Source organism: Oryctolagus cuniculus, chromosome 3 (assembly GCF_964237555.1).
Source record: "Oryctolagus cuniculus chromosome 3, mOryCun1.1, whole genome shotgun sequence".
NCBI classification, from domain to species: Eukaryota; Metazoa; Chordata; class Mammalia; order Lagomorpha; family Leporidae; genus Oryctolagus; species Oryctolagus cuniculus.
Genome location: NC_091434.1, coordinates 159,014,852 through 159,021,005, shown reverse-complemented (window position 1 = coordinate 159,021,005; position 6,154 = coordinate 159,014,852).

The following is a 6,154-nucleotide window of genomic DNA, read 5'->3' as shown; positions in this document are numbered from 1 at the left end:
TCAAGGTGCTACTTCAAGAACCTGGAGGCATACAGACTGAAAGTGAAAGGCTGGAAAAAGATATTCCATGCCAACAGAAATGAAAAAAGAGCGGGCCTAGCCATCTTAATATCGGACAACATAAACTTTAACACAAAAACTGTTAAGAGAGACAAAGAGGGACACTATATAATGATTAAGGGATCAATTCAACAGGAAGATATAATGATTATCAATGTATATGCACCTAATTACAGGGCACTGGTTTATTTAAAAGATTTGTTAAGGGACTTAAAGGGAGACTTAGATTCCAATACAATAGTACTGGGGGACTTCAATACTCCACTCTCAGAAATAGACAGATCAACAGGACAGAAGATCAATAAGGAGACAGTAGATTTAAACGACACTATAGCCCAAATGGACCTAACAGATATATACAGAACTTTTCATCCTACACATAAAGCATTTACATTCTTCTCAGCAGTACATGGAACCCTCTCTAGGATTGACCATACACTAGGCCATAAAGCAAGTCTCAGAAAATTCAAAAGAATTAGAATATACCATGCAGCTTCTCAGACCATAAAGGAATGAAATTGGAAATTAGCAACTCAGGAATCCCTAGAGCATACGCAAACACATGGAGATTGAACAACATGCTCCTGAATGAATAATGGGTCATAGAAGAAATTAAAAGAGAAATCAAAAATTTTCTGGAAGTAAATGAGGATAACAGCACAACATACCAAGACTTCTTGGAAAATACCCCAGAAGCACAGGCAGTCAAAGCCAAAATTAACATTTGGGATTGCATCAAATTGAGAAGTTTCTGTACTTCAAAAGAAGTAGTCAGGAAAGTGAAGAGGCAACCAACAGAATGGGAAAAAATATTCACAAACTATGCAACAGATAAAGGTTGATAACCAGAATCTACAAAGAAATCAAGAAACTCCACAACATCAAAACAAACAACCCACTTAAGAGATGGGCCAAGGACCTCAATAGATAATTTTCAAAAGAGGAAATCCAAATGGCCAACAGACACATGAAAAAATGTTCAAGATCACTAGCAATCAGGGAAATGCAAATCAAAACCACAATGAGGTTTCACCTCACCCCGGTTAGAATGGCTCACATTCAGAAATCTACCAACAACAGATGCTGGACAAGATGTGGGGGAAAAAGGACACTAACCCACTGTTGGTGGGAATGCAAACTGGTTAAGCCACTATGGAAGTCAGTCTGGAGATTCCTCAGAAACCTGAATATAACCCTACCATACAACCCAGCCATACCACTCCTTGGAATTTACCCAAAGGAAATTAAATTGGAAACAATAAAGCACATTAATGTTTATTGCAGCTCAATTCACAATAGCTAAGACCTGGAACCAACCCAAATGCCCATCAACAGTAGACTGAATAAAGAAATTATGGGACATGTACTCTATAGAATACTATACAGCAGTCAAAAACAACGAAATCCGATCATTTGCAACAAGATGGAGGAATATGGAAAACATTATGCTGAGTGAATTAAGCCAGTCCCAAAGGGAAAAATATCATATGTTCTCCCTGATCGGCAGCAACCTACTGAGCACCAAAGGGGAAACCTGTTGAAGTGAAATGGACACTATGAGAAACAGTGACTTGATCAGCTCTTGTCCTGACTGTTGATGTACAATGTAATACTTTATCCCTTTTAGTATTTTCTCTTTGTTTTGTTCTAGTACTATTGGTTGAACTCTGTAATTAACACACAATTATGCTTAGGTGTTTAAATTTTAACTGAAAAGTGATCCCTGTTAAATATAAGAGTGGGAATAAGAGAGGGAGGAGATGTACAATTTGGGACATGCTCAATCGGACTTGCCCCAAATGGTGGAGTTAGAATCATGCCAGGGGATCCCAATACAATCCCATCAAGGTGGCATGTACCAATGCCATCTCACTAGTCCAAGTGATGAATTTCAGTTCACAATTGATCACACTGATAGGTCTAAGAGTCAAAGGGATCACACAAACAAGACTAGTGTCTGCTAATACAACTGATAGAATCAAAGGGAGAGAAGGATCCAACATGGGAAGCAGAATACACAGCAGACTCATAGAATGGCAGATGTCCTAAATAGCACTCTGGCCTCAGAATCAGCCCTTAAGGCATTCAGATCTGGCTGAAGAGCCCAGGAGAGTATTTTAGGCATGGAAAGCCAAGACACCCTGGAAAAAAAAAAGAAGACCTAAATGAAAGCTCTCTGCGAGTGAGATCCCAGTGGAAAGAACGTGGCCATCAAAGAAGGAGGTACCTTTCTCTGAAGGGAGGAGAGAACTTCCACTTTGACTATGACCCTGTAGGAATAAGATTGAAGTCGGCGAACTCAAAAGGCTTCCATAGCCTTGGCAACTCATGACTAGAGCCTAGGGAGATTACTGACGCCATAAACAAGAGTGTCAAATTGTTAAGTCAACAACAGGAGTCACTGTGTACTTACTTCTCACGTGGGATCTGTCCTTAGTGTGTTGTCCAATGTGAAGTAATGCTATAACTAGTACTGAAACAGTATTTTACACTTTGTGTTTCTCTGTGGGTGCAAACTGATGAAATCTTTACTTAATATATACTAAATCGATCTTCTGTATATAAAGATAATTGAAAATGAATCTTGATGTGAATGGAATGGGAGAGGGAGTGGAAGATGGGAGGGGTGTAAGTGGGAGGGAAATTATTGGGGGGGAGCCATTATAATCCATTAACTGTACTTTGGAAATTTATATTTACTAAATAAAAAATTAAAAAAAGAACAGAACCTGGAGGCAGGAATTCAATGCAGGTACTCTTATGTGAGATGCAGTGTTTTAACTACTAGGCTAAGTGCCTGCTCCTTATATTACCTATTTCTTTGAATTATTTTCTAATTGTTAAGTAGACCAATCTATTTTGCTGACAGAAAAATCTGACTTAAATATATAAATTCTAAGCAATATCTTTTTACTCAGTTTACTACTTTGCAATAAAAAGCTAAATAGAATTATCTGTTTACTACTACTTCATTATGTCTAATGTTTTATGCAAAAATATAGCATTGTTTTGAATTAAAAGATGTAATGACGATATTTTTCAGAGGTGGCACTGTTTGGTGGGAAAAAAAATTTTGAGAAAGGGAAAGGAAAGCAAACTTATAAAATTAAATATTTCCTCAAGTCATAGTAGTAAATATTTCATTTGAGATTTCCGAGTGGTTATGTAATAGGAATTTAGTTTCTGCCTTAGATACACCTATACAGATATAATTGTACTTTGTGACTTCAACTATTTCCTTTTATGAATACAATTTCCCTAGTTACCTTTTCATTCTCACTACAAAAGCTTTCTGCTTCTTTGATATATGATTGTTCATTTTAGAAACAAAGGATGGGAACGGCATTGTGACGTAGTGGGTAAAGCCACCACCTTCAATGCTGGCATCCCATACAGGTACAGGTTCATGTCCTAGCTGCTCCACTTCTGATACAGCTGCCTACTAAAGGCCTGAGAAAAGCAGCAGAGGATGGCCCAGGTGTTTGGGGCCCTGTCACCCACGTGGGAGACATGGGTGAAGCTCATGGCATCAGCCTGGCCAAGCACTGGCAGTTATAGCCATGTAGGGAGTGAACCGGTGGATGGAAGATCTCTCTCATCCTCTCTGTCTCTCTGGAACTCTTTCAAATAAATAAATAAATCTTTAATTAAAAAAAAAAAGGATTATAGGATAAGTCTTTAACAAACCCATGGAAAATGCAAACTATGAATGGATTTTAAAAAGTCTGCTCCCAAATAAACATGTTTTAATATCACTTTTCCACAAACTTCCCTTATAGACCCAGCTTTTAAGCATTCTGCCTATTAAAGCTGTTTATGGGTAATAATTAGACAGGAAATGAAATAGTACTTCCCCTGACTGAATCACCCTAAATCAGAAATACATTATACAATTAGCATATCTTAAATTACCTTTCCCTCACTGGGTAAATAGGCTTGCAAGGTATGGAAAATTATTGAGTTAATTCCGTACAGTTCTTCAACATTTGAAAGGAATTGCTTGCATGCAATGTCATTTCAAATTTCCATCAAATTGGATCTTTCAAAGGACTTTCAAAGACTACTATTGACCTTGGTAGGAACTGATACTGTATGCAATTCAACTGCTTCATTTGTCTAATATAGTGTGTACAAAGTAGCTCTTCTTCTGAAAATGTCAGTTAAAATGAGAATTGTAATTATATTTTTTTTACCTACAATTTCAACTAGATTTAGAGCAAAGATACTTTAGCAATTATATGATATATAAAAGAAGTTACTTAACAGATTCTGACTATACTTATATTGCTAGCTGTACGGCATAAAACTTATGAAAGATGCAACTGTGACCCACTGTTTTAGCTATATTGGTAGCTGTATTTTAGCATTTAAGCATCTGACCAAATTAAATTAAAGATACAGCACCATCTTATGGATAGTTCTATATTTGTAAAATTTGGAAATTCAAAAATCTTTCCGGACTTAGGAATGAAAATTCCTGATCAACAAAAGTATCATAGAAGAGAAAAATTTCAATGTGTAGAGGAAAAACGATGCAGTTGGAGTAATTCCAGTGTGAGTGCATGTGCACATCATTATGTGTATATAATTCTATGATAAATAGAGGCACAAGTGGAGATTTGTAAATTTTTTTCAATATTAAGAAATCTGCTAAGAAGGAGAAGAAATAACTATTATCACAACACAAATTCAGAAGTTTGTAAAATAAGACACTTGGCTCAGAATATTTTTAGTCTCTAAAGGACTTTGCCACATTATTGAATATCACAATGATATAAAACTAAATAACTGTTGAGAAGTACAAGTGTTTTATTAGCAAAGATTCACAATTGCTAAAGAATGCTGACAAATGTAGATAATGATAACAAACCTATTTAATTATCAGCTAGAACTGTAACTGGTAAAAAGGCATCTTATATTTATCTAGCATTTAATTATTTTCAAAAATGAGTTATGCTAATTATTTTCTCTCAGATTTTAGAGACACATTTTAAATAAATACTTCCTAATAATCTTTATTATGTTAACATAAGACACATAGGCAGTTCAAGGAGATTACAGAAAAATTGATGGATGATGCTCCTCAGTGAATCATTCAGGTATTACTGTGTGGTTCATATTCTTAATCTACACCTAAGTTATCAAATATGAACCTCAGGCATTACATGACTGATCGTCTGTAACTGCTACACAGATGCAGTGGTTCTTACTTTTTTGCTGTTTAGGACTCCAGGTTAAAATTTTTGTTTCTTCATTTTAGAAAAAAAATGCCATGAGTATAGCAATTTTAGGAATTTCTGGGTTCTGTAGAGCTCATCCATGCTCTAACATTCTAAACAGCATTCCATTTATTTTATTATCTATTTATTTATCATCATAATTTTGACTGGGCTTAATTACAAGGATGGAAGTGTTATTGTGATGGAAAGAATCTGTCGTTTCTCTCCCTCTCTCAACACACACACACACACACACACACACACACATCCCTATTTCATTTTGAGTCATCTTCCTCCCAAACTAAATCATCTAAAGGAATAGTGTCGGAACATATATGTGGTCTAACAGTTAAGACTCTCATTAAGATGCTGGGCATCCCTGTGGCCAGCACTGTGGTAGCTGCTGCCGCCTGTAATGCTAGCATCTCATATGGGCAACAGTTGGAGTCCTGGTTGCTCTACTTCCAATCCAGTATCTCTGCTGATTGCTCAGGGAAAGCAGCATAAGATGACCCATGTGTTTGGGCCTCTGTAACCCCCATGGCTCCTGGATTCTCTCTGGCCCAGTGCTGACTGTTGCCGCCATCTGGGAAGTGAACCAGTGGAGGGAAGATGTCTCTCTCCTTCTCTCTCTCAGTAACTCTGACTTTCAAGTAAATAAGTAAATAAATAATCTTTTTTTAAAGATTGGAAGTGGAGCAGCCAGGACTCGAACTGGTACCCATATGGGATGCTGGCACTGCAGGCAGTGACTTTACCCACTATTCCACAGGGGCGGCCCCCAATAAATAAATCTTTTTAAAAAATAAAAAGATGCCCACAGTCTATACCAGAATGTCTGGATTCAATTCTTGGCTCTGGCTTCTGACTACAGC